The sequence below is a fragment of the Leptodactylus fuscus genome, chromosome 1 (genome assembly GCF_031893055.1).
Source record: "Leptodactylus fuscus isolate aLepFus1 chromosome 1, aLepFus1.hap2, whole genome shotgun sequence".
NCBI classification, from domain to species: Eukaryota; Metazoa; Chordata; class Amphibia; order Anura; family Leptodactylidae; genus Leptodactylus; species Leptodactylus fuscus.
The window spans coordinates 82,989,994-82,999,964 of NC_134265.1; the positions used below are offsets into that span (position 1 = coordinate 82,989,994).

The 9,971-nt window shown below is 42.8% G+C and overlaps 1 non-coding gene across 1 annotated transcript; it reads left to right on the forward strand.

Moving 5' to 3' along the window:
- The first annotated feature begins 9,484 nt into the window (after nt 1-9,484).
- Nucleotides 9,485-9,594, forward strand: LOC142190906 (U6 spliceosomal RNA). Its single transcript, XR_012714553.1, has one exon. It is a non-coding gene; the product is annotated as a U6 spliceosomal RNA (small nuclear RNA).
- The last annotated feature ends 377 nt before the right edge of the window (nt 9,595-9,971 follow it).

A 9,971-nucleotide genomic window follows, 5' to 3' on the forward strand; every position in this document is an offset into this window, starting at 1 on the left:
TAGGGGATACCAATAGTTATATCCATATTATACTGATTTCATGTATCTAATACACATGCCATAGGACGTTCATATGCGCCTATAATGGATCTATGGAGACTTGTCTGTCCAATGTAAGCGTGGATGTGTTGAGCCCCTTGACTAGTATCTCTGTTTAGTAGCAAGGCGTTGCTTCGGTCTTCTAAATTTTGAGTTGTTATGAATTACAGTTTCTACCCAGGACATACACGCTCGGAGAAGCGTCCGATTACCATAGTTACCTATCAGGCGCGCAGGAACCAATCAGTGGACAGGGGCGGGGTTGTGAGACACGCGCATGTTCCAGAACCTAGCAGCACTGTGATTGGTTGGATTGAGCCCATGATCCCGGGTATAAATGGATCAGTTGTGGGGCTCTGCCTTCGGCTGTATTTTTGAGTACCTGCACCTACCATCGAGGTGCGGGGAAAGGTGGTTTTTACTGCCGTATCTAAGGCTGAGTTTAGGAATGGCAACAACCATCATTTTTTGTAAACCGCTAGTCCATATACTCTCCTGATGAACTCCAGTTATAGTGAGGGAAACGCGTAGAGAGATATCGGAGCACTTATTAGCCATTCACTACTAGCGTATGGGCGGGCATATTGCAACATTGTATCTAATGCTTATTCTATCCTGTTACGGCTATTGGTTATGTAGGAATTTCTAGTTATCCAGTATTAGCGTGCAGGGTGTGTAGATTACAATACTGTACCAAATGCTCAACCTATCCTGCTATAGCTACCTATTATGTAGGAATCTGAATTACTCTAGACTTCCACTATTTGGGGCTCTTCTGAGCTTTCACAATCGAGGGTTTGCCCTGATGCTATTAGAGCGCGTTCCCGCTTAGTGAATATACATCTCAGTGTCCCATTTGCTTAGCTGCTATGATATATGCTGTAGTCATAGTGGTGCCACCTACTATATATTGAATATTACTAGCTGAGGCAGACCAAACATATGGTCATCATCTGGGACGCCTCACTTAGTGTTTTTTTAAATTGGTCCCCAAGTTCTGGTTGTTAAAGGGGCTCTATCACTAGGAAAAGTCATTTTTAACTAATCACACCTTTGCATAGCCCTTAGAAAGTCTATTTCACACCTACCTTTTGTATGTAGATTGCCTCACTGGTTTCTGAATAAGTCCGTTTATATTCATATGCTAATTAGACTAGTGCACAATAGATGGTGCACACTTCTCCTATTGTCTTCTATGGGAGACGGCTCCTGGTGCTGCTGATGACTCAGCTTCCTGTTTGCTTCACACACATAGAAGATAATAGGAGAGAGGAGGCTGCTGGGAACTTCCTGTACTGGCTGGAGGCTCATTAGCATATGAATAAAAACGGACTTATTCAGAGACCACTGAAGCAATCTACATACTATAGGTAAGTGTGGAATAGCCTTTCTAAAGCCTATGCAAGCATGTGTTTAGATAAAAATGACTTTTCCCAGTGATAGAGCCCCTTTAACTTAGGTGTGGTTGAATAAGTGAGAGCTAGAAACGTATGCTCCCTTACTCACAATTGAGATCTGTGTGACCACACGGCAGGGCATTTAGGTGTTGGGTTGTGAAATTCAGCCCACACTGCTGCAATCATATTTGTTGTGGTCCTCCCAATATGAGGAAGATTTATATGAAACGGGGAATAGTTGTTACCTTATTTTGATACCCGGGAAACATTTTAAAGCATATCAATAAAATTGTGTTTTAAATTTGCCATTTATTTAGTTGGATTATTCATTTCCACATGGTGCTTTATCTTATTCTGTAATAATTTGTGTAACCCAGGAAGTAATATGTATTTCGGAACGTATGCTGTCTGCACATTTCATTGATTTGTATTCATTTGGAAGACCATGTAATGTTCATTACTTAGGATCAATAGCATTTTATTAAATAGAAGAGTGAAGAGAACAAGGCCCTTGTGTACACCAGCCTGCAGAAAGTCAAGGACTCGGAGAATATCAAACTAGGGAATACTGCCATTCTTTCTGCTCTTTAACCTTTTTCTTGCCGAGGATGTGTCTCTAATAGAGATGAGCGAGTAGTACTCGATCGAGTAGGTATTCGATCGAATACGACAGTATTCGAAATACTCGTACTCGATCGAGTACCACTCGCTGTTCGAATGTAAAAGTTCGATGTAGAACCAGCACTGATTGGCAGAATGCTATACAGTCGGCCAATCAATGCTGGTTCTTCTCCTACCTTTAGAAGTCTTCTCCTTGCAGCGTCCCCTCGGCATCTTCCGGCTCTTCATTCACTCTGCCAGGCATCGGGCAGAGTCGACTGCGCATGTCCGCTTGCAGATGCCTGGCAGAGTGAATGAAGACCAGGAAGACGCCGCGGGGACGCTGCAAGGAGAAGACTGCACGGAGGATCCAGCCCGACTCTCACTCGTGGACTTGGTAAGTATAATTTGATTGACTATAATAGGGTTCGTTATTCGATTCGAGTAGTCGAATATTGAGGGGCTACTCGAAACGAATATCGAACCTCGAACATTTTACTGTTCGCTGATCTCTAGTCTCTATGTCCTCCCAGGGTGGCACTTTAGTAGCGGAGGACGTAGCTAATACTTCCTCCCTACTAATGCCGATATCTCAGGATTGCATGCAGATATCTCTACGGTCTAAGATTCATTTTAAAGATGAGAATCTCATCTTTAAAATGATACCAAGGACTTCATGATAGAACGTATAGTCAAAACCCGCGCGGGCAGTTCACATGTGAACTAGCCCTAAAGGTGAAGGAGCACTGCTTCAGCTGGCTTAGACTGAGGCCGCACATCAATGTTAAAAAAACCAAAAAAAACGCGGTTGTCCTTTTTTTTTTTGATGGACACAAAACTATGGTATATTACATTTTTGTGTCCTTAAAAAAGCTCAGAAAGCCATCTATTCAGCGGTGTAAACCCATGCCAATGCTCTGAATTGGCATTCCACCATGTTAAGTGGAAAATCAAGAAGGTGATCATAGAAGTCTTGTCTGACAAAACCCTCACATTTCTGTCCTGCATATGAGAAAGCGATCACTGTAGAACTTACCTTATCACTAGATCTTTGGCATTGCAGGACAGGTGTGCCTATATATACCCCCAATGGCCCAGAAAAGCCTGATCCTGGATATAGTCTTCCCACCATCAAGGGCTGGCATTAGGCCCCTAATTTTACCACAAAAAAATGGGAAAACTTATTAACTCGAGTATAAACCGAGGGGGGGTCAGATAAAAGTCTGGTCAAGTGCAGTGCAGCTTAGTAACTCCATGGGGATCATAGTAATGGCAGTTAACCGCATCATGTCCCTTGCATTAACCCCGTGTGCCTCACATAAGAGTTACTGATATGTGAGACATTTGGAGGTAATAATTAGGTATCTTCATAATTGAGGTCTTTATTAGCAACCTCATGTGTCTCACATAGTAGTAACCCTTATATGGGGCACACAGGGGTTAATATGAGGGACATGATGGGGTTAACTGCTATTAATGTGAGGCAGAGCTATCAGTGTCGTTACCGTAGCTCTTCAGTGTCAGAAGGGCGTTTCTGACAGTCAGTCAGGAACACCCCTCCTCACAGCAGCATCTACTGTGCTGTATTGTGAGAGAGGGTGTTCCTTACCACCCAGCCATGACGCTGAGGAATGCCCCCCAGTGATCGTCTATGGACGAGTACTGTCATGAGTAGGAGAGGCGTTCTTCACCGCTCAGCGTCATCGGAGTATCATTGCAACATTGTAACAGCACTGATTGCTCTTCAGCGGGGCACAGAATGGGAAAGCCGATAGTGGGCTGAATTCAGCGCACTGTTGGCTTTCTAGTAGTGTATTACACCGCATGTGCCCGAGGACATGAATGGTCCTCTTTTAAGGGCTTATGTTCAGATTTGGAAACCTGAAGCTCTGGTATTTTCCACTGTACTTAAGCTTCATTTGCATATTTATAAAAACAGTCTTTTTAACCCCTTAGCGACCCATGACGTAACTGTACGTCATGGGTCGCATGGGGATGTATGGAGCGAGCTCACACGCTGAGCTCGCTCCATACAGGGCAGATGCCGGCTGTATCATACAGCCAGGACCTGCCACTAACAGCAGCGGTCGGTGCCCAAGCCGATCGCTGCTGTTAACCCTTTACACACTGCGGTCAAACGTGACCGCAGTGTGTAAACGGCGCCGGCGGCACGGGCGCCGCCATGTTTCGCCGATCGCCGCCCTCCTGAACGTCACATGAGGGCGGTGATCGGTTTCTATGACAGCCGGAAGCCTATTGAAGGCTTCCAGGCTTGTCTCTGCACTAGATCTATTAGACGATGCCAGAGGCTGCGATTTTGCTATTCACTGCAATACTGTAGTATTGCAGTGAATAGTATGAGCGATCAGACCCCCTAGGTTTCAAGGTACCTAAGGGGTCTGATCATAAATGTATAACAAGAAAAAAAAAGTTTTTAAAAGTATTGAAAAAATTAAAAAAATATAAAAGTTCAAATCACCCCCCTTTCCCTAGATCAGCTATAAAAGTAATTAAAGAACATTAAACATATTAGGTATCCCCGCGCTCCAAAATGCCCGAACTATTAGAATATTAAAGCATTTATCCCGTACTGCGAACAACGTAGCGGCAAAAAAAATAAAAATAGCCAAATAGCGTTTTTTTCAACACTTTGCCTCCTATAAAAAATTGAATAAAAAGTGATCAAACCATCAGATCTTTCCCCAAATGGTATCAATAGAAACGTCATCTTGTCCCGCATAAAAAGACACCACAACCAGCTCCATACATGGAAATATGAAAAAGTTACAGGTGTTAGAGCATGATGACACAATTTTTTTTTTCTATTTTGCAAAGTTTATCATTTTTTTTTAAAAGTATCAAAACATTTCAAATACTATATAAATTTGGTATCACCGCGTTCGTACTGACACGTAGAACACAGGTAACATGTCATTTGTACCAAACAGTGAACGCTGTAAAAATTAAACCCATAAGAAAATGGCGCAAATGCATTTTTTCTCCAATTGCACCTCATTCTGAATTTTTTCTCCAGCTTCCCAGTACATTGCACAGCATATTGAATGGTGCCATTACAAAGTACAATTTGTCCCACAAACAATAAGCCATCATGTGACTTTGTGAACTGAAAAATGAAAAAGTTATGGCTCTTGAAATGTGAGGAGGGAAAAACGAAAATGCGAAACCAAAAAATTGCCTGGTCCTTAAGGGGTTAAGGGCTATCTATTGCATTAGCTAAAGCTATGATGGTGCTCAGCATAATGTCCCCTAGAGTGCACTGTAGCTGGTTTCATATCAAGATTCCCGGCGACAGACTCCTTGTAAGTTATTGTCACGTACATCATTTATGCAATTGCTTTAGCCAATCACTAGCCTCAGCACTTAGGCATCTGACAACTGGGGCCACAGATGGGCTGCAGTAGTCACATCAATGATGTACATTTGATCATCTCTGCATGAAGAGTGGAGATATATGATCTTATGCATAAAGCTAACAAAACATGCCAGTTTTCTCAGCAACCATGTAATGAAATTGCTCCTAACCACAGGAGACAATAAGTTTAATTAGCAGGTAGAAGAGAAATTGTAGATCAGTGTTATTTACTGGAACATAACCGTACCGCTGGTGTCCTCCATGTGCAGAGATATAATTATCATGTAACTAGTCCTTTGTGACTAGTTGTCCCCATACACATGGGCATATTCAGTATCCTTGTCACACAGATCCGAAACGTGACCGCAGTGCACCACAATGGGGAACTGCAAACTTTCCAATTTTCACAAAGGTTCACACGGATATTTTCTAAAGTTTGAATTCCTTGACAAATCCAGTCCCACACAGTACTAATACAATAGGCGATACTGTACCAGATCACAGAAAAAATGCATAGCCCAATACACACACCTAGATCTTACTAAGGGGCCACAATATAAATCTAGCAGAAATTCACTTCAAAATGAAAACATTATTCCATCGTTGTCAAATGTTTTATTTTTTTACGCTGTCCATGTAGTGCAGTGGTGTCTTTTGTTCCTTGGTAAACCACACATTATAGTAAAATGATACTCCAGATACACCATACCCACTTTCAACTAAAAAAATGCAAACTAGGGCCCGGTTCACTTCTGCGTTCGCCCATTCCGTCACCCTCTCTGCGTGAAAAATGCGGAACGAATATTCCTGCAAGCAGCACTTTTCTCTCCACATTTTTCGTGCAGAAACCACACGGACCCCATTATAGTCTTTGGAGTCCACAGGTTTCCTAAGGTAACTGCTTTTTTATGCGGATTAGGTTTCCATTTGGGGGTCCCCAAGCGGACCCCCAGAACGTTGCTGTGAATCAAGCCTAACAATATTTGTGTAAAAATCATTGAAACAGGTGCCAAAGAAAGATAAATGAATGGTAAAAGCACCATTCGCAACAGTTATCCCCTTACACTAGGTTTAGGCCTGTGTCATTCGGGTCCGGCTGGTTTTATACACTGACCGGCCACTTTATTAGGTACACCTGTCCAACTGCTCGTTAACACTTAATTTCTAATCAGCCAATCACATGGCGGCAACTCAGTGCATTTAGGCATGTAGACATGGTCAAGACAATCTCCTGCAGTTCAAACCGAGCATCAGTATGGGGAAGAAAGGTGATTTGAGTGCCTTTGAACGTGGCATGGTTGTTGGTGCCAGAAGGGCTGGTCTGAGTATTTCAGAAACTGCTGATCTACTGGGATTTTCACGCACAACCATCTCTAGGGTTTACAGAGAATGGTCCGAAAAAGAAAAAACATCCAGTGAGCGGCAGTTCTGTGGGCGGAAATGCGTTGTTGATGCCAGAGGTCAGAGGAGAATGGCCAGACTGGTTCGAGCTGATAGAAAGGCAACAGTGACTCAAATAGCCACCCCTTACAACCAAGGTAGCCAGAAGAGCATCTCTGAACGCACAGTACGTCGAACTTTGAGGCAGATGGGCTACAGCAGCAGAAGACCACACCGGGTGCCACTCCTTTCAGCTAAGAACAGGAAACTGAGGCTACAATTTGCACAAGCTCATCGAAATTGGACAATTGAAGATTGGAAAAACGTTGCCTGGTCTGATGAGTCTCGATTTCTGCTGCGACATTCGGATGGTAGGGTCAGAATTTGGCGTCAACAACATGAAAGCATGGATCCATCCTGCCTTGTATCAACGGTTCAGGCTGGTGGTGGTGGTGTCATGGTGTGGGGAATATTTTCTTGGCACTCTTTGGGCCCCTTGGTACCAATTGAGCATTGTTGCAACGCCAAAGCCTACCTGAGTATTGTTGCTGACCATGTCCATCCCTTTATGACCACAATGTACCCAACATCTGATGGCTACTTTCAGCAGGATAATGCGCCATGTCATAAAGCTGGAATCATCTCAGACTGGTTTCTTGAACATGACAATGAGTTCACTGTACTCCAATGGCCTCCACAGTCACCAGATCTCAATCCAATAGAGCATCTTTGGGATGTGGTGAAACATCAGTGTGGTGCAGCTTTCTCAGAGCTCCTGAATGTGGCTAATATGGTTATGACATATATGGCAGACTACATACTGTTAGGGTAAGTTCACACAGCAGAAAGTGAAGAGAATCACTTTCCACCACCGGCTTTTTCGTGCGGCTAGCAGTCGCGGCGTCCCACTCCTGATTAGGCCTGGATGAATGAGCCTAATCAGGAGGGATAAATCACTGTGAAATCCGATAGATCTACGATTCCCATGCAAAATCAATTCACTGTGGAGAGAATCTTTGTAATCCTCAAAGGGCAATCAAAAATAGAATAAAACTTGACTTTTATTAAATACTATTAAAAGTTGTCCCAATGGACCAAACAATATAAGGTGCTGGCCAACCTACTATGTAAATAGTCAGGTCTACATGGAAGGAAGTAAAAGAAAAGAATCGTTTGAAAAAAAAAACTCATCCTACCTCCCTAATAATCAATCAAGAGGATATAGACTCCTGTCACCATATTAGAATGTAATCATCTGTATGACTAGTCTGAAATGATCGGTCTTGGTGCCTAAGTCGGCGCGCATGCGCAAGGCGGAGGTTGGGCCGCAGACACCCTTCAGTACTGGTTGGTATCTGGCTTGCTTATTATCATACGGTGTATTAACTATCAATCGTTGATGTTCTGTTGATGTCACAGATACTTACCTTGGACCTATCTCCCGGTTAGATTGCATAAAATTAGGACCTAACTATTTTGATGACTATAGGCAATCTGCCTGATGTGTTTATAGGGGTGATTGGCTCTTGGTTGTGAAGCGTTCTAACTAAATGGAAAGCGGTATATTTTCTAAGTCGGCGCGCATGCGTGAGATGAAGGCTTGGCCATAGTCAGCATGTATCATTGGAACCTATGCTGCACGCTCACTGATAGGATGAGTATGGATGGGCGTGTATTTTATGTACACAGTGTGCATGCGCACCAGAGAGTAGGCTTGACCGTGGAGGACTTAAATCTATTGGTTGCTGATTGAATGCTCAAGGACCAATCGGCTTATGAGGGGGCGGAGTTTATTCTCTGCTATTAGCTCAGTGTATGCGATCGTCCAGAATGATTGTAAACATCTAACTTTTGCTAAGGACGCTGTAACCTGGCAAAGGGGGTATTGTCTAGCAGGACATAAAGAGATTGGTCTATAAATAATGGGGGAGGGACACTGTGTACTCAATTAAGTTGTGTTCGGCTTACAGACGCTGATAAATTGGCGGACCTGCTAGCGGTCAGTCCATATCACCGATGTAACAAGAGCAGTTGTTACTGCTGAAACCATTTTACATATGTAGCCCATGATGAATCCGTATAGGATGAACGCGTAGGGACATGAAATTGAGTTTATAGCCCTACTCTCATAGTCATTTGTCTCCTCTGGTAGTCTGGCATTTGTATCTCCTGTGTTGGCGTGGCATTAGGCCAGTAACCTCACAGGACAGCCTATGTCCAGCTGCTGATGTCTAAAATTTGGAGTAAATTTGTATTCAGCTATCATGGCATGAGTTGGAGTCTATATCCTCTTGATTGATTATTAGGGAGGTAGGATGAGTTTTTTCAAACAATTCTTTTCTTCTACTCCCTTCCATCTGGACCTGACTATTTACATAGTAGGTTGATCAGCACCTTATATTGTTTGGTCCATTGGGACAACTTTTTAATAGTATTTAATAAAAGTCAAGTTTTATTCTATTTTTGATTGCCCTTTGAGGATTACAAAGATTCTCCACAGTGAATTAATCAGGAGGGAGTCTCAAGCCGCGGATCCTGAGGCTGACTCAGCCACAGAATCGGCATCAAAATAGGACGTCGCGTTTTTTTCCCGCTAGCTGAAAAAAATTGCTAGCTGAAAAAAACTGCGAGTGACTCCCTGAAATTAATGGGAGGCGTTTTTTCAGGCGGATTCCTTGTCAAAATCCGACTGCAAGTGCTTGGTTAGGCAGCACATATGCTGAAATTGGAACGATACAGAGAAGATTAGCATGGCCCCTGTGCAAGGATGACACGCTCGCAAATCGTGAGGCGTTCCATATTTAAAAAAGAAAAGAAAAAAATCCGCCTGCAAAAAACTCTGTGTGAACATACCCTAATAGAAGCCCTTAGGGAGGACTACACACAGTATAAATTGTTATAGGAGAACCTACGCATGATTATTCATTGTTATGGGGGACATCTATGGATGATTATAGATTATTAGGGAGACACCTATGGATGATTATAGAGTGTTGGCCAAAAGTATTGGCACCCCTGCAATTCTGTCAGATAATACTTTTTTTTCTTCCAGAAAATGATTGCAATCACTAATTCTTTGGTATTATTATCTTCATTTAATTTGGATAATACCACAAAAAGAATTGTCAAAAAGCCAAATTGGATATAATTCCACACCAAACATAAAAAGGGGGTGGACAAAT